Source organism: Lemur catta, chromosome 13 (assembly GCF_020740605.2).
Source record: "Lemur catta isolate mLemCat1 chromosome 13, mLemCat1.pri, whole genome shotgun sequence".
Lineage (NCBI taxonomy): Eukaryota > Metazoa > Chordata > Mammalia > Primates > Lemuridae > Lemur > Lemur catta.
In genome coordinates, this window is record NC_059140.1 from 3,359,615 (window position 1) to 3,384,254 (window position 24,640).

Here is a 24,640-nt window from a genome sequence, read left to right on the forward strand (position 1 = left end):
TAACAATGTTGATTCTGCTGACCCATGAGCATGGTGTGATTTTCCACCTGTTTACATCCTGTGCTATTTCCTTCCGCAGGGTTTTGTAGTTCTCCCTGTAGAGGTCTTTTACCTCCCTAATTAAATATATTTCTAGGTACTTTATTTTTTGTTGTTGTTGCTATTGTGAAGGGTGTTGAGTCTTTGATTTGGTTCTCAGTTTGACTGTTCTTGATGTGTAAGAATGCTTCTGATTTGTGTACACTGATTTTGTAACCTGAGACTTTGCCAAATTTTTTTCTCAATTCCAGTAGTCTCAAGGCAGAATCTTTGGAGTTTTCTAGATATAAGATCATATTGTCAGCAAAGAGAGATAGTGACCTCTTCTGCCCACATTTGGATGCCCTTGTTTTGCTTCTCTTGTCTGATTACTCTGGCTAGGACTTCTAGCACTACGTTGAATAGAAGTGGTGATAGATGGCAACCTTGTCTGGTTCCACTTCTAATTGGGAATGCTTTCAGTTTTTCCCTATTAAGTATGATGTTGGCTGTGGGTTTGTCATATATGGCTTGTATCATTTTTAGGTAAGTCTCATCTATGCCTATGTTGTTAAGTGTTCTTATCATAAAAGGGTGCTGAATTTTGTCAAATGCTTCTTCTCCATCTATTGAGAGGATCATATGGTCTTTGTTTTTGCTTCTATTTATGTGGTGAATTACATGTATACATTTGCATATGTTGAACCATCCCGGCATCTCTAGGATGAAGCCCACTTGGTCATGATGGGTTATCTTTTTGATAAGGACCTGAATTCAGCTTGCTACGATTTTGATGAGAATTTTTGCATCTATATTCATATGAGACATTGATCAACCACCTATCAGTTCTCTCAATAAATGGGAATGGCTTGAAGTCTGCACTCAAGAGACATAGGCTGGCCCAATGGATAAAAAAAATACAAGCCAAGTATCTGCTGTCTCCAGGAAACTCATCTAACCTGCAAAGATGCATTTGGACTGAAAATAAAGTGGTGGAAATTGATATTACATGTAAACAGAAGCCAAAAGAAAGCTGACATGGCAGTTTTGATTTCAGATAGCTTAGCTTTTAAATCAACAAAAGTAATGAAAGACAAAGATGGTCACTATATAATGGTGAAGGGTGCAATTCAACAAGAAGACATAACTATACTTAATATGTATGCACCCAACTTAGGTGCACTTAGCTTCATAAAGTAAACCCTACTTGAACTAAACCAAATGATAAACAGCAACACCATAATAGCCAGAGACTTCAACACCTTGCTGACAGCACAGGACAGATCCTCCAAACAGAAAATAAACAAAGAAATAATGGGCTTAAACAGAATGCTAGAACAAATGGGCCTGACTGACATTTGCAGGACATTCTATCCAAAACCCACTGAATATACATTCTTCTCGTCAGCTCATGGGACATTCTCTAAGATTGACCATATCCTAGACACAAAGCATATCTTAAAAATAGAAATTATGCCATGTTAAAATGTCTATACTACCCAAAGTGATCTACTGATTCAATGCAATCCCTATTAAAATACCAACATCATTTTTTGCAGATCTGGAAAAAATAATTCCATGCTTCATATGGAACCAGGGAAGACTCCGTATAGAAAAAGCAATCTTAAGCAAAAAGAACAAATTGGGAGGCATCAATTTACCAGACTTCAAGCTATTCTACAAGGCTATAGTAACTAAAACAGCATGGTATTGGCACAAGAACAGAGACTTAGACGAGTGGAACAGAACTAAGAGACCAGATAGAAAACCATCCTCATATAGTCATCTAATTTTTGATAAAGCAGAAAAAACATACACTGGAGAAAAGAATCCTTATTCAATAAATGATGCTGGGAAAACTGGATAGCCACATGTAGAAGACTGAAACATGATCAATACATTCCACCTCTCACAAAAATTAACTCACAGTGGATAGCAGACTTAAACCTAAGGCATTAAACTATAAGAACTCTAAAAGAAGATGTTGGATAAACTCTTACAGACATTGGGCTAGGCAAAGAATTTATGAGTAAGACCCCAAAGGCAATCACAGCAACAACAATAATAAACAAGTGGGACCTGATCAAATTAAAAAGCTTCTGCACAGCCAAAGAAACTGTCATGAGACCAAACAGACAACCTACAGAATGGGAGAAAATATTCACATGTTACACAACCAATAAAGGGCTGATAACTAGAATCTATATAGAAGTCAAGAAAATCAGCAAGAAAAAAATCAAACAGCCCTATGAAAAAGTGGGAAAAGGACATTAACAGAAACTTTTCAAAAGAAGATAGATTAATGGCCAACACACGAAAGAAATGCTCAACATCTCTTATCAGAGAAATGTAAATCAGAACCACAATGAGATATCACTTATCTCCAGTGAGAATGGCTTTTATTAAAAAGTCAGGGCAATATATATAACCTAAACTTTTGTACCCCCATAATATGCTAAAATAAAAAAAAGTCCCAAACAATAAATGTTGGCATGGATGTGGAGAGATAGGAACACTCATACAGTGCTGGTGGGACTGCAAACTAGTACAACCTCTATGGAAAGTAATGTGTAGATACCTAAAAGAGATACAAGTAGAATCACCATTTGATCCAGCAATCCCATTATTGTGCATCTACTCAAAAGAACAAAAGAGATTCTATAAAAAAAATCTGCACTCACATGTTTATAGCAGCACAATTCACAATTGCTAAGATGCGGAAACAACCCAAGTGCCCATCAATACATGAGTGGATTAATAAAATGTGGTATATATATTAATAAAATATATACCATGGAGTTCTACTCAGCCACAAAAAAACAATGGTGATCTAGCACCTCTTGTATTATCCTGGATGAGCTGGAATCCATTCTACTAAATGAAGTAACACAAGAATGGAAAAGAAGCACCACATGTACTTACTATTAAATTGGTATTAACTGACCAACGTTTAAGTGCACATATAGTAATAACATTCATCAGGTGTCAGGCAGGTGGGAGGGGATGGGTATATACACACCTAATGGGTGTGGTGCGCACCGTCTGTGGCGTGGACACAATTGAAGGTCTGACTCAGGTGGGGCAAAGGCAATATACATAACCTAAACATTTGTACTCCCATAATATGCTGAAATAAAAAAAATTAAAAAATACACTATCTTAATAATATGCATTTTTTAAAAATGCAAATAGAAGTTCATCAAGAAAGATCATAGGCTGGCCCACAAAATAAGTTTCAATATATTTCAAAAGACTAAAATCAGCCAGAGAATTTCCTGTGACCACAATTAAATGAAATTAGAAATCAATTTTTAAAAATGATATGCATAAAAATTCCCAAATATTTAGGAAGTAGATAAGATACTTCTAAATAAACACTGGAACTAGGAACAAATAATTTTTAAAAAATAAACAATGCATTGGACATATTTTATTATTGATAAGAGAACAATATATTATATGTGGGATGCATCTAAAGCAGTGCTTAGGTGAAATTATAGACTTAACTGCTTGCATTAGGTGAAAAAAGGCTTAAAATAAATTATGCAAATTTCTGCCTAACAAAACTAGAAAAGAAATGCATTACAAACTAAAGGGATTTTAAAAAGAGAACAAAGAAAATAAAAATTAAACAGAAAAGATACACACTATAGAGTAATTGAATTAAGCCAAAAGTTGGTTTTGTGAAAAGATTAATAAAACTTATAAGACCCTAGCAAGAATGTGCATGAACAAAAACGGAGAAATCACAAATTATCAATATAAAGAATAAAAGCAGATATACACTGTAGATTTTACATATAATAAAGACAAAATAAGACAGGAATAATTTGGGTTCAAATGAAAATTAAATTGTAAGAAAATGCCCTCAAAGTGGGCTAAAAAAAATAGCACTGACCTATTTTGCTCATAAACTGACTGCAGTCCTGAGGTGCTCTCCCCCAGGGTCTCTCACGCAGCTGAAGTCAGTCCTTCGCTGGGGCTGGGTCATCACATTCACATGGTCAGCTTGTAGGCTGGGAAGACTCAGCTCATGATAAAGTTCCATGTGCTGAACTCACACAGACATGCTTGTTTGTTTCCTAAGGGTAAAATGCATACATTTTGATTGTACAATTTTATGAATTTTGACAAACGTATACACCTACGTGACTAAAATCCCATGTAGACATTAAACTTTTCCATCCCCCAGAAAGTTCACTCACACTCCATTTCCAGTTAATCTTCTCTCTCTGTAGGCAACCAACATTCTTGTCACTACTACCAGGTTTCTGGACTTCATAAAAGTGAAAACATATATTATGTAACTGCTGTGTCTAGCTTCTTCCTTTTAATGTAATTGTTTTTGAGATTCATTCACGTGGTTGTAAATATCTACAGTTTATTTTTTATTTTCAATTGACAAATAATAATTGTATATATGTATAGGGTACAGTGTGATGTTATTATATATGTACATACTGTTTAATGATTAAATCAAGGTAATTAACACATCCATCACCTCACACATTTATCTTTCCTTTGTGGTGAGTGATAGGGTGGCCTTGATAAAAGTTAACTAACTAGGGGAAAAATAAATTATCTAACACACAGTCTCTAAATTAATGACATGTATCTTAACTCCTGCTGAGTAATGGCATGTATCTTAACTCACTATCTCCAAGAATTGACCACAAGGACATTAATCCTAAACTCGCTGTTCTTGACATGAATTACCTGTCCTTTAAAGTCTGTATGGCCTGCTGAGAGTGGGAGAGTGGAGGGTGTTTACACAGCAATTAAAAGGAGCTGAGCAGACAAAAAAGAAGTGCAAATTCTCATTTACACTCCCCAGACCAGTTTTCCTGTATTGCAGAGATGACCAAGTCTCCAGGAGCAGAAAACACAGGAGAGATGGACAACCTGACATCTTGTAGCTGCCCCTGCTAATTACTCCACAGACACTTCTGTTACCAACTGGCAGCCATTGCTATTTTTTTAACTTTCTCTTTGTCCCTATAAAAAAAATGGCAAGCCACTTGGACTCAGGGTGGTCACATCCCTTCTCCTTCTTAGGGGTGCCATGCCATTCCCTTTCTCTGTCTCTCTCTTTCCATTCTTTCTCTCTCTCACTCCCTCTCTCTCCTAGATAAGAAAAATGAACATTTTAGATTTATATATCCTAATCTCTGTGTGAGAAATCTTCCTCCACCTGCGCTGTGAGCACCTAGTGAGTTCATCACTCTTACAGTGAGAACATTTAACACCTACTTTTTTAGCAGTTTTGAAATTTACAATACCTTATTCACTATAGTCTCCTTGCTGTGCAGTAGATCACTAAAACTTATTCCTCCGACCTAACTGAAACTTGGCACTTTTTGACCAACGTTTCCCCTTTCCCCATCCACCTCCTAACCACCCATCCCCAGGTACCTATGATAACCACCATTTCACTCTCTGCTTCTAAAAATTCAACTTTTTTAGATTCCACACATAACGGAGATCATGCAGTGTTTGTCTTTCTGTGTTTGGCTTATTTCACTTAGCATGATGTCCTCCAGGTCCAAATATGTTGTAAATGACAGAATTTTCCTCTTTTTAAAAGCCAGACAGTATTCCATTGTGTATATTCCCACATTTTCTTTATCCACTCACCTGCGGGGGACACTTAGTTTGCTTTCACATCTTGGCTGTCAATAATGCTGCAATGAACAAAAGAGCGTAGGTATAGAGTTCGCTGTTTTGTGTTGGGTAGTACTTCATCGTATGGATCTTTCATAATCTTATTTATATTCTTTGCACCTGACTGTTTTGATTGATTCTGTGCTGTGGCTACTATGATAAAGCTATAATTATTCATGTACAAGTTATTTTGTGGAAAAATATTTCTACTAAAATTGCTAATCATCTAGAGCCATAATTGTTGGTTCATAGGAGAGACATATGTCTGATTCCATAAAAAACTGGCAAATAGTATTGTCAAGTATTAGTGCCATTTTACACTGCCACAAATGATGAAGATGAGTTCTAGATATTTCACATCTTTTCCACGTTTGATGCTGTCAATCTGTTGTTTGTATAATTCAGTTTTTCATTTTGCTATTTGAGGTTCTACAAAGCAGTATAACTTTATGGTTTTAATTTTCATTTGACTGATAACTAATGATGCTGAGCGTATTGTAATGTGCTAACATAACAGCAAGTTGTAGTTTTCTAACTCTGTGGGCTTTTTAAATTTTTTCTGAGATTGTTCTGATGATCTTTATTCTGTTTATTCATTTTATAATTAGCTTGTCAATATCTCTAAAACAAGCATGTTGCATTAGATTTAGATGGAAACAAATCATTGAGTTTTTATTTTCAATTATTTATCTCTTACTTCTGGAGTTTCCTTTCTTGGAATTCATTTAATACATTTTTATAGAATTTTTTCACTGGTATCCCTGAGTCTGCAGATTTCTTTTCTAGTGGTATCTTTGTTCTAGAAATTAGTGAATATCTGTCCTTACAGAATGAGCTGGGAGGCATGTCCTTGCCATCGATTTTCTGGAACTGCTTGTGTGGAATTGGAACTATTTCTCCCTCAGAGGTTTGGTAGAAGTCACCATTGAAGCCATGTTAACAGTATGTTTTCTTTTGGGCAATGCTTTTAACTACAAAGTCAATCTCTTTATTAGAATTGGGAGTATGTAGATTATCTATTTGTTCACGTGTTTCCTAAAGAATTTGCCTATTTCATGCATTTTTTAAATTATATGCATAAAGTTATTTATGTTATTATCTCCATTTTAGTCAGAGAATATAGTTCACATGACTTAATTTTTTTAAAAATTTGTTCAGATTAATCTTATATCCCAGGATATGATCTGTCAAGGTGAATTTTCCATGTACACTTGAAATGAAGGTGTCTTGCTCTCTGGGAACAAAATGTTTTATAAATGTCAATTATGGTACATTGTTCAATAGTGTTCTTCCAGTCTATTCAATCCTCATGAATTTTGTCTATTTGTATCAATTATTGAGAGATGTGTATTGAAATTTTTGGCTACAATTATAGATTTTTTTTCTATCTCTCCTTGCAATTTTATCAATCTTTTATCTGTGTATATTCAAGCCCTATTGGGGAATTACCATGTGGGATTATAGTGCTATCCTTTTGAATACTGACTTTTTTATCATTGTAAAATGTCTTTCTTTAACTGTTAATATTATTTTGTCTAAATTCTACTTTTTCTCATATTAGTACACCCACTACAGTTTCTTTTGCTAGTGCTAGTGTAGAATGTATTTTTCCATTCTTCTACATTTAACCTATGTGCACCCTTATATTGAAAGTAAGTTTGTTGTAGGCAGCACATAGTTAGGTCTTCTCCTTTATCCAACTTGACAATCTCTGCCTTTCATTTGAGTCCCTTAGACCACTTTAATTTATTCTGGTCATTGATACGGTTAGAGTTCAGTCTATTATCTTGCAATTTGCTTCCTATTTGCCCCAACTGTTTTTTCTTCCCCTTTCCTCATTTCTACTTTATTTTTGCATTAATTGATTTTTATTCATGTATTTTCTTTTTAACCTACTAGCTCTAACTCTTTATTTTTTTATTTTAGTGGTTTATCATTTTTATAGCATACCTCTTTACTCATTATATAGTTTATCAAAGTAATATATCTTCAAATATATATCAAATATATATTAAAAATCTAAATATTGAAGTATTTATTATTTTCTTTTCCATCCTTTACATGCTGTTGTTCTCATATATTTTACCTTCATATATGTTATAATTTCAAGAATATATTTTGCTTCTTTTTTTGCTAATTAGTGTTTTAAAGAAATCTAAATAATAGGAAAAAATCTTGAATGTTTACTCATGTAGTTACCATGCCCATCTGGTATCACGCTGTTTCTGCTTTAGGAAATTTCTTTCCCTTTCCTGTAGTATGGTCAGCAAGCCATGAATTCTCTCAGCTTTTGCATGTCTATAATTTTAATTTCACCCTCATTTTTCATAGATCTTTTCAATGGGTATAGAGTTCTAATTAGGCATTTAATACTACGTATTATACTTTAAAGATGTTCCTTTACTACATTCTTGCTTGCATTGTTTCAAGAAACTTATTTTCTCCTGCTTTTTTTAATCACCAGTGTTGAGCAATTTGACCGGGACAAGCTTTGGCACAGTTTTCTTCATCTCTCCTGTGCCATCCATCCTTGGCACTGTGGGATCTGCAGCTTCATAGATTTCTCCAATTGGGAAAAAACACGGGCTAAATTTCTTCAAATATTTTTTGCCCAATCTCCTCTACTTCAGAAATGTCATATATGTGCATTCAGGCTGCTTGAAGAAAGCACACAGATCACTGGTTCTTTGTAATTTTTATATTCCTTTTTGTCTTTTTTTATTTGAATCATAATACGTTCAAGATCACTAATCATTTTTATTTCCAGTACTGACTATTCTTCTGATTCAGTGTACTTTTTGTCATGGGCATTATACTGTCCATATCTTGAATCTGATATTTTACACTTGGTTCAAATTCCCCTTATCGTTTTGAGCATTTGACATATAGTTATAATAACCACTTGCATATCCTTAGGTTGTAATTCTAATACTTGTGTTGGTTTTGCTTTGGTTTTGATTGATTGAATGTTCTCATTACTATGTTTTTCTGCTACTCTGTACACCTGGTAAAAATTTTATTGGATTGCAGACCTTACCTGGTGTAGAATACTTTTGTATTCTTCCTATAAATATTCTTGAGTTTGTTACAAGACACAGTTAAGAAAATCTGGCTACAATTTGATAATTTTGTAATTTGTAGAGAGGTCTGCAGAAGTGCTCAGTGTAGGGCTAAGTATATTCTACTCTTACAGCAACTTATTATACAAATATTGCCTGGATTTGGGCCTAGCTTTTTAGTCATAATTCATATGTTTTCTTTCATTTACTACCCAATTTCAATACTGTGATGAGTGTTAAAATTATAGGGGACACACCAGTTGATGCTGGAAATCTAAAAATGTGTGGTACCCAAAGGAGGTGAAGTGGGGTCTATCTTATCTAAGGCTAATTGAAGGGATAGGAGGAGGCTGCCAGGCAGCCTGTCTTAGGTGGGAACCTCTTCTGGTCAGCAAACTCTGCAACTGTTCTGCTTCAGAGAGTTCATGCTCACTCTCATGCAAGTCCTAATTATGTCTCTAATTATACTCATGCCAATATAGAAAAAATGCCAGTGCTTTTGTTTGAAATAAACATTCTACATCTCCTTTCACTGGCCACTAGTGTCTTGGACACTGCAGACGAGGTCCAGAAATGCCCCAGAAGCCTACACAGGACAGGATAGGGTCCCATTTAAAAGAGGTGGACACCTTGAACACATTACCACTAATCATTGATTTTATTAGAGAAGGAAAGTCATGACGTGTAGTCAGGACAGTAGAGGATATAATGAGTTAACAGTTGGAAATCAGAACTGAACGACTGGAAATAGCATGGAAATGACTGACACATTAAATGCAGATGACCGTAGAACTTTATATCCTGGCTGCCATAAGCACAGGCTGACACACACATGGAGCACTGAAAAGTGTTGTAAGGTTAGACAGAGATGGAATGATATTTTCATGACATGTGTGTTTTAATACACCTATTCCACCCAACGGTATTCTTTTGAAATTACAAGGTTCCTAGAGGAGAGTATTCAGCTATTGTGAAATCCATAATTCATACTAACACGAACGGATCTGCTTTTACATTAAACTGAGAACTTCCTTGGACCAATTTCCTCACTTACATTTAATTAAGATATTTTGACTGCCCATTCAATGCAATCTAACTATGTCATCATGAAATTTCTAAGTCATTATTAGACTATAAGAAAAATCTAATTGTGCAACAAAAAAATGTGGTTTTGAGTAGCTGAAGCAATTTTCAGCAGTTTTGGAAGGTAATGCGGACAGACCTATCTGGTGCTTTCCTGCTGGCTGTCCCTTCTCTGCATGCTTCTCAGGATCGTAAGTTCCCATGAATTCTGCTGCCACGGCCAGAGAGACCTCAGCCTCTGTGGCACAGAAGTAAGAACACAACTGCTGTAGGTTGTAACTTACATGGAGGCTTGAGAAGATCAGTCTACAATTTAAGTTAAAATTTAAATATATAAGGGGATAAATAATTTTATATGCAATATTTCAAAAAGTAAGTCAAAATAAGTCAACCATTATTTAATTCTAAGTGAATCTATTTGTATTAAAATTAAAAAGATATATTTATATTGATAAACTTAAATATCAGAACTAGATTACAAAATACCGATTTAGAACATATATGTATATAATATATGTTTAGAAATATATGTTCACGTGTCTCTATTATTTGAGAATTTGAACCTTTAAATAATTACATCAGTAAGAATAATTTTTCTGAGATATGCAATATCATCAATAAATTTAAAAATATTATATTTGAGATGTTAAATTTACTAGCATACCTAAGTATTTATTGAAGGTATCTCATAAGATACCTTTGACTTTCTCGTTTCGGAGTCTGTATGTGAAAGGGTTCAGCATCGGTGTCACAATAGTGTTCAGCACTGTGGCAAATTTGTTAACATCTATCACATTGCCCTTTCTGGGGTAGACATAGATGAAGAGGGAGCTCCCATAATAAAGTGTAACCACGATGATGTGTGAGCCACAGGTGGGGAAAGCCTTCTGTCTCCCTGGGCAGAGGGAATTCTAAGGATAGTAATGATAATGTAGGTGTAAGATACTCCCGTCATGAGCAAGGAGCCCAAGAGCAACACAGCAGAGGAAATAAAGTCAGCAAGCTTACCCCGAGATATATCCCCACAGACCAGCTTCAGCACAGGAGCACTGTCACAGAAGAAGTGATTGATCACATTTGGCCCACAAAAGGGCAGAGTGGCAGTTAAGACTGATGATGCCAAAATTGACAAAGATGCACCCACATAGGATCCCAGAAGCAGCACTATGCATGTCTGTCTGCTCACGATGCTGGCACACCTCAGTGGGCTGCAGATGGAAACATATCGATCAAAGGACATGACAGCCAGGATGAAGAATTCTGTGGATCCCAGAAGTAAGTAGAAAAAAGACTGTGTGAGACAGCCCACAAAGGATATCATGTTGGCGAGGGAAAATGTGTTGGGCAGCATCTTGGGCACCACCGTGGAGGTGATGCTGACCTCGAGGAAGGCAAGGTTGGCTACAAAGAAATACGTTGGTGAGCGCAGACGGTAGTCACAACACACCAAAAGGATGATCACAGTGTTGCCAAGTAGAGATGTCATGTAGATGAGCAAGAATGTAGATAAAAGGAAGACTTTCTACTTCTTTCCCACTTTGGAATGCTCAAAGAATGAACTTGGTGACTCTGGTCTTATTTCTGTGATCCATAATGCTTTCAGTTCAACCTGGAATAACAGTAAGAGTTTTTATGCTTGGCCCTTGCATATTTTTTTCAAGTTGACAGATAAAATTGTATGTATTTATCATGTACAACATCATGTTTTGGCGTGGAATACATATGCATTCTGAAATGGTTAATTCTGGCTAATGACCGCATGCATTACCTCACATAGCTACCATTTTTGTGGTAAGAACACTTAACATCCACTCTTAGCATTTCTCAGGAATACAATATATTATCATTAACTACAGCCATGCTGTACAAAAGATCTCTGAACTTATTTCTCCTAACTATAATTTTGCATCCTTTGACCAACATCTCTCCAATTCCTCCTGCCCCAACCAGCCCAGTTTCTGGCAACTACCATTCTACTCTGTAGTTCTATGATGTTGAACTTTATGGATTCCCCATGTGAGTGAGTGCAATCACATAGTACTTGTCTTTCTGTGCCTGGCTTATTTCACTTAACATAATGTCTTCCAGGTTCACTTATGTTGCTGCAGATGACAGGATTTCCTTCTTTTTTATGTATGAATAGTATCCCATTGTGTTTATATACCCTGTTTTGTTTATTCGCCCATCAGTTGAGGGATGCTTAGATTTATTCCACATCTTGGCTATTGGGAATAGTGCTGCAATAAACACAGGGGTGCAGATATCTGTGATACATTGATTTCATTCCTTTGGGATGTATACCCAGTAGTGGGATTGCTGGATTACATGATAGTTCTATTTGTACTATTTTGGGGAACCTGCATACTGTTTTCCATAATGGCTGTACTAATTTACATTCCCGCCAACAGTATACAAGGGTTCCTTTTTCTCTACATCCTCACTGACATTTGTTAACTTTTGTCTTTTTGATAATTACCATTATAAAAGGAGTGAAGTAATATCTCCTAGTGGTTTTTATTTGCATTTCCCAGATGGATTAACAATGTTGAGCATGTTTACATATATCTGTTTATCTTTGCATCGTAAACCTGAATATACCTTTTCAATCTCCATTAACTATTGTTTACAAGGAGGGATATTAATGTATACAAATGGTTATATTTTCAGTATGTAAATATCTCATGAAATGAACTATGCAAGATTTAAGAGCTCAGGTATAAGATTCACTCATAACAGCAAAATCAATTTTGCATTAAGATTGTGATGACTGTACTTTGGGAAAACCTTTGATACTCCCCACAGTGTAGCGAACATGACAGTGGACTCAGCGGTTCACAAGTCATGTTAGACAGACTTACAGAATGTGCCGTTCGGTATAGATTATTATTAATCCATTCACAATGTAATGGTAGCTTTCAAAATCTAATTCTAAATTAATTTGAATGTGCAAAGATACCCTCTGAGCTAACTATATTATTTTATATGTGGAATAAAATTATTAAAAAATAAACATCATTACATAATAGGCATTTTCCATAAAGTTCATGACCCATTACTCACTGGCTCCAACTTTCACATTGTCAAATTAGCTTCTAACATGAAATCAGCCTCCTGTAATCTCTATGAGGACTCAAGCTCCATAGTAAATGAGATTATCCCAAGTCTTATATGGGGTAAGAAGAGGGTAAGACGTATGACTTAATGTATTACTATGGATAGTATTTCTCTTGGAATTCAGAGAGAGCAAATGTTTACCAAGTGACATGAAAATAGTGAACTTCTGAACTTCAACCTGCTGGAAGAAGCAACTCCAGCAAAAGACTGTACACTTCACACTAGAATTCAGGGGCCACTAATACAGAAAACACAGGAGCCTTGTCAAAGAGAAGGGACATTTTCACTGGCTCACCAAGATAATTATTTGGGAGAATGCACATTACACCATATATCTAATCAATTGAAGGAAAGATGCACAGGTTAGGTGCCAGGAGTGATTTCACATCCTATATTACAATACACACGAGAGTTTGATATTAACAGGTGCTGGAGAACTAATTTCAGATAAGTGGGATTTGTATTGCTTTTCTTCATAGTTTGACGGATGAGGCCTGGAGAGTCCTGGATAGTCAAAAGATGTCATTCCCATAAAAGTTCAGTGGTAGAAATAAGACAAACTGGGCATCTACCCAAAGGAAAAAGAGTCATTATATCAAAAAGACACTTGCATCTAAATGTTTATCACAGCATAATTCACAATTCCAAAGATGTCCTAAGTGCACATCAATTGACAAACTGATGAGTGTACAAACAAAATGTGTGTGTGCGTGTGTGTGTGTGTGTGTGTGTGTGTGTAGATAGATACATAGATTGATAGATGAAAACACATCATGGCATCCTACTCAGCAATAAAAAGGAAAAACATACTGTATTTTGCAGCAACTTGGATGGAATTGGAGACTACTATCCTAAGTGAAGTATCTCAGGAATGGAAAAACAAATGCCACATGTTCTCACTTATAAGTAGAAGCTAAAGAAGGGGTATATATGGGCATAAAATGGTGGAATCAACATTGAAAACTAAGAAGGGGGAGGGTGAGAGAAACCATGCCCTGATTTCAGCATCATGCAATTCATCCATATAACAAAAAATACTTGAACCCCTAAATCTATTGAAATAATAAACAAATAGTGAAAAAAATAAATTTTATAGGAAACCACCAAAAAAATAAATAAATAAATAAAACCCAACAAACGAAAAAGAAAATGAAATCAGTGTATCAGCGCGACAGCTGCACTCCCATGTTTATTGAAGCGGTATTCACAGTAGCCACAATATGGACTCATCTTAAGTGTCCATCAATGGATGAATGGACAAAGAAAATACAGTGTAGATGCACAACAGAAGATTCAGCCATAACAAAAATGAAACTCTGTCGTTTGCCTCAGCATGACTGAATGAAGAGGACACGGTGTTAAGTGATTTAAGCCAGGCAGAGAAAGACATACCACATGATCTCACTCAGGTATGGAATATAAAACGCTGACCTCATGGAAGCGCAGAGTAGAACAGTGGCTACTAGAGCCTGGGGATGGATGGAGGGAGGGAAGAGGATGGAAGAGATCAGTTAACAAGCATGAAATCACAGACAGGAGAACTAAGTCCTGGTGTTGTATCACTCAGTATGGTGACTACAGGTAACAATGTTGTATGTCCAAAATAACTTGAAGAGAGGATTTTTAATGTTCTCTCCACAAGGAAGTGGTAAGTGTTTCAGGTGGTGCATGTGCTAAATTCCCTGATGTGATCATTGCACAATGTGTTCATGCATTGAAACATCACATCATGTCTAATAAACATATATAATTTTGTGTCAGTTAAAAATAAACCTTTTTAAAAATACAGAAAACTTACTAAAACTAAAAAACAACAACAACAACAACAACAAAAAACCAACAAGGAAACAAGAGGCCAAAGAATTGAATGAGTCCATCTAAATGGACACTGAAGTGACTCAAGATGACGGACTCAAGAATGAGACAGGTGTGCAAGTCTTCATAGACCCCAGAGCACCCAGGGGATCTGAAGGTGGCAGGGCTGGGGACACGGTGGAGGGCAGCACAAAATTCTAAGGGGCGAGAGAGTTTTTAGTAGAAAGGGAGGAATAATGGTTTGGAAGAAATTGGAAGGAGCATGGAGAATCCACAAGCCACATCCCTGAAGTACTTCAGAGTTTCAGACAATGTCTCCTTGAGCCATAAGTGACGCAATGTCCTTAAGGGAAATCCAGGTCACACTTCAAGCCAGGAGATGCAAGAACTGTCAGCAAAGAGGCAGTCTAAGGAATAAAGGGAGTCTGCTAACCAAGTAGCTGGACTCACAGAGAATGTCACTGAAAGGTTTGTGAAATACAGGAGGGATAGGATGCTGGGTTACAGGAGAGAAATCAGAGTATTACCGTGATGACCGTACAGTAGACAGCAGGGGAACAAAGGGCTTATGATTTGGATGAGGATCAAAGAAACCAGGAATGCAGCAGAGAGGGTTCCCACATCCGACAAAAGGAGGGTGCAGGAGCCTCCTTAACCATCTGACGTGCAGCTGGCATCTCAGGCCCTGAGCAGGAAAGCCCAAATCTAGTCATTAGGCACTCAGGAGTGGGCAGTCACCTCCCGGCTTTGGCCCTGGGTTTCTGGTTCCAGGTAAGAGTAAGGCGTCACACACCCATGCACCAGGGACAAGAGGTGCTCTATGAAAGGAAGGTCCTGCTCTGGAGCACCCCCTATGGGACCCTGTCCAGAGGGATGGGAGGTGATGCTGCTGCTCAGTGCTTTGTGCCATTTTGTGCTCCCTCCTACCTGCCCCTCCTCGTGGCCCAATTCTAGTCCCACCTGCTTTGTCACCCACCGGCTGCCTGTGGTCGTTCCCTCTCTGGTCTTCAGTGTCCTCATGGGTATGATCGCTATAACATCTCTCTTTATAGAGGGATATAAATAATAGGAGGAGCTCTGAAAAGTGTGGTAAGGTGAGGGGACTGGGGCACTGGCTTCTTCCCGGTTTCCCAATTCCTGCTGCAGAACCGCTCTGCTAGGCCCTAACCCCTGACTATATCCTGAGCTCTGGTCAGTCTTTGCCTACTGAGGGCCAAAGCCACATGGTAAACCAAGGACAGACACTAACACTACAGCCACATGTCTTCCCTTACTGCTTCCCATGATCACTCTTAAACCTAGAAAGGGGGACATTTCTGAGGCCGGAGGGGCCTCCTCACTAGACCTGAGGGAGGGGCAAGCGCATGTCACAATGAGCATTCAGTCAGGGGATGACGTCAGGGGCGGCTGTGAGATAAATGCTGAGCACTTCTGGGCACAGATCAGTCACTCACTGGCACGGACTCGTCACCAGTGACTGACTACAACCCTGACTTTCAAAGATGACAAGAAAACTAGCTCCACTTCACCTTTTCAAACCCCTGACTCCACCTCCTTCTCCTCCTCCCCGCTGTCGTTATTCAACCCGCTTTCCTCCCATTTCTCCTCACTCCCCTCCAACCCGCTTTCCTCCCATTTCTCCTCACTGCCCTCCAACCCTCTTGTCTCCCATTTCTCCTCACTCTCCTCCTGATCAATCTGTTCTTCAGTTCTACCCAAGCTTTTCTGATTTCTGTCCTACCTGTTATCCCTCTCTGAGCCGAGTCCTCCCTCCCCACCACCCCACCTTGAAACTCACCATGCCCACCTCCTCCTCTCTTTCTTGCAAACCCTCACCCATTTGCCGCCCCCCTGGTCGCTGGACTCCCCGCTACACTTGCTCCATTCCCTCAGCCCCCACTCCTCCTCCCAGCCCTGCTTTCTAGTCCCCTGGACTCTACTCCCCCCACCCCACCCACCTCCAGCCTCACCTGATGATCTAGTTCACGAATCTCATCCTGGGGACGTGGTTTCCCTCCTACTGGGGCAGCCCTGGTGCCCCTCAGAAAGGCCAGGACTGTGGACCCGCAGCAGCCTGACCTGGCGGACACAGGGAAAACAAGACGGTGGCAAACCCCACTCAGCCTCGGTGAGTTACAGGACCCCTTTTCCATGGCCACATCCCGGTTATCTTACTGCTCTCCGTATGTCACCTTCATCCCCATCTTGTGAATCCTCTTCAGGTGCCAGAGACACCTTTAACCATTTCCTTTTCATACACAGTCTGCGCCTCTCCCCTCCTGCCTGGTCAGCCGGCCTGCGTGGTCCTCTACCTTGGTAACTGGCTCCTCCACGGAACCTGGTCTTCAACCGCAGAGCAAACTGCAGGGTCACTGACAGAGAAGGTAGAGGACGGTGAGAGTAAAAACATCTACTCTGTCCTCAGTGCGGGTAACTCCTGTTGATATGCCCTGGGTTAGGGTGAGTGTAAGACAGGGTGACCCCTGAGAACTCAACACAGGGCACAAGGCCCCGGCTATAAATAGATAGGGACACAGGCTTGCTTGTGGGTTTTTTTTGTTTTGTTTTGCTTTGTTTTTTAGGTCTGGTTCTTCCCAGACTCCATTTTTGTTCCACCTGGGATTCCAGAACCATGCCAGGGGCTTTCTGCCCTTAGAGGACTGTCTCCTGCAAAATGGGGAGGGGCCTCCATTGTGCTGTCGTCTCAGCTCTGAGGGTTGAGCCTCTCAGTCAGCGGCTTCTACCCCACAATGGGAAAGGCAGCAGAGTCTAAAAGACAAGAGATGCCCAGATCTACCCAGATGAGAGCATCACATGAACAGATAGTATTTTTTTAAAGTGCTCTCTCCTCCAACTGATATCTAGATTCAATAGAATCAAAATCACAACAGTTTTTAGGGGAACTTGATGAGGTTATTATAATGTATATGGAAATGCAAAGGGCCAAGAACAGTCAAGACTCTCCTAAGAAGACATTCTTCCCTACTAGACACCAGAACTTACTACACAAGTCATGGCAGTTATGATAGTGTGGTACTGTTGAAAGCACAAATAGGCAAATGGCACAGAACAGATCCTCGAAAGAGACTCACAAACATGGGGACACTTTCTTTAGGATGAAAGTAGGATAACAGAACACTGGGGATAGGTCTGTGTTTTCAATAAATGCCGGTTGGTTAATTGGATCCTTATTTGGAAAAGAAATAAAGTAGACTCCTACCTCACACCATACTCAGAAATCAATTTCTGCTGGAACACAGAACTCAATCTGAAAGGGTAAAAACACTAAATCCAGAATTGCTCTTCCCATATGTGGCTATAGAGCACTTCAGAAGTGTAAAATCTGTCCAGGATTTTAAACACTTAGTTGAAAAAAACAGTTGTAAAATATCACAGCAATTTTGTATACTGAAACTCTGAAACAATATTACTTTGGATATACTGAGTTAAGTAACATATTTTTGCTCTCTTAATGTGAATACTAGATATTTTTAAAGTATATATGTGGCTGACTTCATATTTTGACTGGACAGCAGTGATCTAGAAGGTAACATAGAAAAATTGAATGAGGAAAAGATATCTTAAATGGCATTACGAAAGCAATACTGATTAAGGGAAAGACTAATATATGCACCACATTTAAATTTTTGTGTGAAGAAGCCACCAGTAAGAAACTAAAAAGGCAGGCTACACAGAGGGAAAATGAATTTACAGCACATGCAACTCTAAAAAGGCTCATACCAACAATATATTATGAACTCCAACAAAGGGATACACAAAACAATCCAATTGTGAAAATACAAAAAAAATTTGGAACACACATGTCAAAAATATGACAGCTCAATAAACAAATAAGAAAAGTGTTCAGTCTCATTGAAAATATCAGAAAATGGAAATGAAACCAGAAGGAGGCGCCCCCCACAGACCCCAGAATCACTGTAATGGGAAGAGCAGCACTGCCAAGTGCTGCCAAGGATGCTGAGCAACAGCAGCTCAGGTGCAAGAGTAAGTCAGTTCTGCTCCTTTGGAAAACAATTTTGTATCACCTACTACACCAAACATAGGCATTTCCTATAATGCAGCAATGACACTCTTAAGTTTATTTCCCACAAAATGTTTGCACGTGTGCACCGAAAGACATCTGAAAAATGCTCCTGATGGCATTATCTGAATAGCCCCCATTGAAACACCACAATGTCCGTCAGGATTAAATGAATGCATGGTGGTGTCGTCACAGAAGGGAATGCCACCAGTAATGGGAAGTAATACAGCCGCAGTTGCAGGCAGTAGCAAACGAACTTCATAAGCGTAATACTGGGCAAAGGAAGCCCCCCACGAAAGCATGCATACTGTATGGTGCCATGGATATAAATTGGCAAAAGTAATCTCTGCTGTTAGAAGTCAAGACGGCGGTTACCTCTGGGGAGGACAGACAGGGGGTGTTTAAGAAGGGACATGTGAGGGGATCCTGGGCTGCTGTCAATATCCTATTTCCTTACTCCTGTGATGCTCACAAATTTGTATTCTGTGACAAATGGGTGTCCTCTGTGTGAGAAAAGCACACGGGTGATCTTTCAAACTAAAATGGTTCAGTTGTTTTGTTTCTTAAATGCGTTTCTCAAGAAGCCCCACTTGGAAAGGTACGTTCTGCCAGGCTGTGGCGAGAGAAGGGAGGGGCAAAGATGTCCCAGCAGGAAGTCAGCAGCCCCCTCCTTCTGCCTTCCCTGCCAGCTGCCACGTGCAGAGAGGGGATCCAGCACTCTCCTGGGTTACGTGTCAGTGTGGGAACTGATGCCATCGAGCGCGAAATCTGCCGGTGGCAGAGCCCACGTGGTCAGGGTGCATCGTTCCTTCCAGACACTGCCGGGTGTGGTCTGGAGACAGGTCCCTGCATAGTTCGGCATCAGCATCCCTGAGGGACGCTGGTCTTATGTCTTCTCCTAGCAATATGTCTGGCATTGCTATCGTAATGCCTGCCTCATAAAATAAATCAGGAAATGTTCCCTCCTCTTCTGTTTTTGGAGGAAGTGTGTCGAGGATTGGTGTTTTCCATGCTTCAGTACCCAGGGCAACCCCGGTCTGAAAATACCAAATGGAAAGTTCTTGAAATGAAAACAATGCTGTTTTAATGTGTGTGTCATTGTGATGAAATCTTTCAGTGTCCTGCTCCATCCCACCTGGGACGCCTCTCATGCCTTTGTCCAGCCCATGCTCACTGCGCATGGGCTTTCTTGTCACTCACTCCGGAGCCGCCTCAGACGCAGCTGGACGGTGGCAGCACAGCAGCCCCTGTGCTCAGCGGTGCTTACGTTCCCCACAGCCGCAGAGGACAAGAGTAGCGATCCTGACACAGGGTTCTACGTGTTCTGTTTTATTCTCAGTTTTGTCACTCTCTTACTGTGGCTAATTTATAAACTGAGCTTTATCATAGCTATGGGCGTATAGGACAGCACAGAGTAGGAGCCGGTTCAGTATTATTCACGGTTCCAGAAATCCACTGGGAGTCTCGGAATGTATCTCTCAGAGAGAAAAGGAGACTCCTGCATGTGTTGACAGAATAATCTAAGAGGCCACCTGAACTGGGAGGGTTATACAGTGGAAAGTTTTTCATTTAAAAATTCAATTTTTTAAACCAGATACAAGGCTATGTGAATTTTCCTATTTTCATTTACAGAAATTTATGTCTTCCCAGAAGTTATACATTTGTCCTAAGCTGTCAAACTTTTTAAAATGTGTTTAATTTATTAAATGTATTTCCTTATAATGCATTTAATGTCCCTATGATCTGTAGCCATCTCTCACTTTTATTCATTACATTGGCCATTTGTGTCTTTCTTTTATATTTTTCATGACTAGCATAGCTAGAAGCTCTTCCGTTTGGTCAGCATTTTCACCAAACCAGCTTAGGACGTGACTGGTCTGTGTACTCTGGGATAGGGACAGGGACTCAGCACGGGCCAGTGCGGATCCAGCTAAGCCGGCACACGATGGAATCTGTTTGTGTTTCTGAACGGTACCGAGGGTTTATGCAATGACATGAGCAGAAGGAAAACAGCAGTGCTAACGGGTCAGACATCTGGCAAGCCAGCAAACGTTCCCAAACACCCGTGTCCACACTGGCACAAGGCATGCAGAGATGGATCCCATCTACTTACTGTTCTCAAGTAATTTCAGCAAGAACTAACAGACTTAGCAAAGTAACTACAGGCTTGGGATAGAGCATAGCATGAGGAGAAATAAAACTATAGAGTCCGGAGGGATTTCTGAAAGAAGATTACATGTGAGCTCACTACACACATTGGGTGTCAGTAAGTTCTCCAGACGCTTGGGCACAAGAGGAGGGGGGAGCCTTCCAGGCCACGGAGCAGGAGCTCAGAAAGAAGGAATTAAGAAATAGCTCACTGGGCTCAGAAAACTGCAGCAGTGTCCACACAACCAACACATCCAACCCTGGTCTCCCAGCGCTAAACAGCATCTGCCCCACGGTGTCCTGCACGGACACACGGATGCAGTGCACAGTGAGGAGCAGCCGGCACAGGCTTCAGAGTCAGTGTTTAGGAGCTTCCTGACACCAAGGGTGCCTTGTTCCCCTGTACCAGACCTCCTGTGGTGATTTCTAGAATAAGCTGTATTATAGAAAGTACCTAGAGCAGTCAGTTTCACAGACACAAAAGGTAAAATGGTAGTTTCTAGAAGCTGGAGGGCGGGGATTACATGGTCGTTCTCTAGTGGGTGTAAAAATGGCCCGGAGATGGGTGTCACGCGGTGCGGCTGGACTTAACACGCTTCACCATGTGTCTGCCATAGCAACTTTTATAGTAGGCGTGCTGCACTGCAATTAAAACTTACAACAAACTAAAGTCACCAAGTTCCTTAAAAAGCATAGGGTTATTCTGTCTATATGACCACACTGAGACCACAATAGCCAAAATGTTTTCTCGCAAATCAAACCTCAATTAGATTTTGTTTTCCAGATTTCTACCTAAAGGGTTTTGATTCTGTGCATCTGCTTCAACGTGGGAGAAGCTTCTGACTCCTAAAATCCCTTTTAGGAAACGGCTGCCCAAGGCCAGGTCTGGCCACACGTGCCTTACCTCCCGGGTGTGCCCCTGCTGGCAAGCCCTTTCCCGGGCTCTGCAGGGGCAGCTGTGTAACCAGCCAGGCCCCGAGGAGCCTGGCAGGAGACTGGAGAGCTGGAGGGGGCAGGGGACGAAATGAGATCCTGAGGGTGGCAGCAGGGCCAGAGGGACTGAGACGGGGGATGGGCGGCCTGAGTGAGATCTACCCCACAGGTGACACCGCGGGAATGCCGCCGCCTGGACAGCAGAAGGTCCTGGAGACACCAGGGGCCACAGGGCACCGAGGGTGTGGACAGGACTGAGCAGGTCGGGGGCTGGCCCTCACAGAGCTGCACTGCAGACACGGCCCAGTTTCACAGGGACCCTGTGCACGAGGGCCAGGCTGGGAGGGAGGCAGGAAGGGCAAGGGCCAGGAGGGTGTCCCAGGAGGGAGCGGCCACCCAGGGGGTGGGACGGGGGGCGCGGGTGCCAGGGAAGGGGAAGCCTCCTCACACCCCACCCCTGGCACAGATGCCAGGATTGACATCGCCTAAGAAGTATTAGCTATATTCAAATGCACGCACATCACGATGTAATAATTTTGCTGTAGGAAGAAGAGCAGCCTGGCTTTTTATAATTTTTCTTTTCAAATAATTATACTTTGATGGGCTTTTATGTTTTTTGTTTGTACTTTGGTTTCCTTTTAATAACCTAAAGGATTTTCTTGGTGCTGTTTTTTTCCAGGCTTCTCATGTGGCCCTAAGACCTCCAGGAAGCTGAGGAGCAGTCGCCTCTGGGCCATGGAGCTCCCCCGATAAAACGGCCCCACGCTCCGCTGCTGCCACCGTGCACACCCTCTGGGAGGTCTCGTCAGGTCCTGTCACGTCGGCTGCCCCCAGATGCTGCTGGGCCTCAAATGCAGCCCCAAAGCCACACGCCCACCGCCGCCCAGCCGCCGTCCCTGGAAGGAGCCTCACGCTCTAAAGGTGGAAAGCGGGTCGTGCTGCCTCGCCCCCACCCGTGTCCCTGCACAGTGTCCTCCTCAGCCACAGGCAGCGTGGGCCGGGTCCCTGCAGGCCACTTCCAGGCTGTCTAGGAAAGTGCGTTCTGCCCGCTCACGTCCCAGGCACAGCATCCCCGGGGAACGGGAGGAAATGTCAGAGCCTGTACTGATGACTCCCATCTCCAAAGAGAGAAGGGATGCTTCAGGGCCACACTGACAAACGTGCGCAGGGACGGCGTGCATACGCGCATGTCAGCAGTGTGTGCTCCAGAGTATTGTTAGCGGCAGGAGCTCGCGGCAAACAGTGAGGAGACCCGGGTCCCTGCTGCCCTCTGCTCCTTCCCGGGCTCTGCACGCAGCTCTCTCCACTGCAGCGCAGCTCAGCGGGCTCGCGCCACCGTGTCCCCACGCGCACACACCGCACTGCTGCCCTCCGGCCGGCACTCTGCCCAGGGGGCCCCTACAGACCCCGCCCGGCCCGCCCCGTCGTCACCAGGCCACCTGGGCCCGGCTCTTGCTGTCCGCGGGCCCACACTTGCCTGCTCCGGGCACTGCTGCCCTGTCTGCCAGCACAGGGAGCCCGCGAGCCTGCCCTGCCTCGCACCCCCGTGTCTGCCGCAGCAGGAATCGCGGGCTGAGAGGGTGAAGGCACATCCGGCGCCCCTACCTCGTGCCCTCGGGGGTGTGGACGGCCCCCTGGCTGACCTTGTCTGCCTGCCTGGCTTGTCTGCCTCCCTGTAGGCCGGCACTGCCCAAGGAACATTCCCTCATGACGAAAACGTGCCACGTCTGTGTGGTGCTCAGACTGCAGCCACTAACCACGCGCGGCTACTGGGCACTTGGAATGTGGCTAGTGACTAAGGAACGGAAGTTTCACTGTAGGTAACGTTAGTTGTTCAGATTCAAGCAAACGCCTTTGGCTGGTGGGCACTGCACTGGGCAGGCCACTCTAGGTCCTGAGGGCCTCGAGGGCCTTCACTGAAATTGTCCCTTAGCACGCAGCACAGCACCTGTCATATGCCAGAGATTCCATAAGTGCCACCTGGGTGCCCAGCCTAAGCTGGGTCTCAGAGACGGCAGGAAATTGGTGTCTTAGCAAGAACCTGGGGAGCTGTTTTTCTCCAGCTCACAGCGTTGCCAGAAAGCCCACGTCTGGGCATGGAAAGCCGGCGCGACCTGCAGACGGTGAGGGCTGCGGCTGGAGGACCCCGCTGGGCTGGAGCACAGGGAGGCAGGCTGGCTGCACGGACCTCTCAGGGCACCGTCACCCGGGGACGAGCACCTCAGTCCTCCGCTTTGATCCTGGAACCTGGACTCAGCCCAACCGAGCTCACAAGGGACTGACACATTCGACTACGCTTGTCAAGGCAACAGAAATGGTCTTAGTGGCCTTAAAATTAAATGCATTGATTCATCAAATATTTAGATGTTACAGGCAATAGCTGTACACTCATACACACTGAGTTCAAACCCTGGTTCTGTCATTCATTGAATTTGGACACCGGTTGTTAACCTCTCTGAACCTCTTTCTTAAAGCTGTTGTGAGGACTAAACAAAATACTGTAGTGAATAGAAGGTTATCTGGTAGGTGATGCCCAGTAAATGTCAGGCACTATGATATTCTTGTCATCATCAGGAAGCCACTACGCTGTGGCCGGGGGGGGGCAGCTGGCAGCATAACGAAGGGGACACAAGTACGCACATGGACATGAACAGACGCGTGGAGGCGGTGTGGCTGGTGTGGCAACATCACAGGAAACAGGGTAAGTCAGGCGCTGGAGTTCTGGGAAGTCTTCCTGGAGGAGGTGACATTCTGGGTTCTATGGCAA

General features: G+C 41.8%; 1 long non-coding RNA gene across 8 annotated transcripts in view; it reads right to left on the bottom strand.

Moving 5' to 3' along the window:
• LOC123648941 overlaps nt 1–24,640 on the bottom strand; it is a 97,827-nt gene that overhangs the window by 25,084 nt on the left and 48,103 nt on the right. For 7 of the 8 annotated variants that reach the window (XR_006738836.1, XR_006738838.1, XR_006738831.1 and 4 more), the window contains 2 exons: nt 16,721–16,829; nt 3,917–4,100 (listed from right to left, as the gene is read on the bottom strand). This is a non-coding gene — a long non-coding RNA (uncharacterized LOC123648941). Of the gene's footprint in view, nt 1–3,916; nt 4,101–5,652; nt 5,700–16,720; nt 16,830–24,640 lie in introns of all 8 variants that reach the window. The other variant, XR_006738833.1, reaches the window with a different exon arrangement.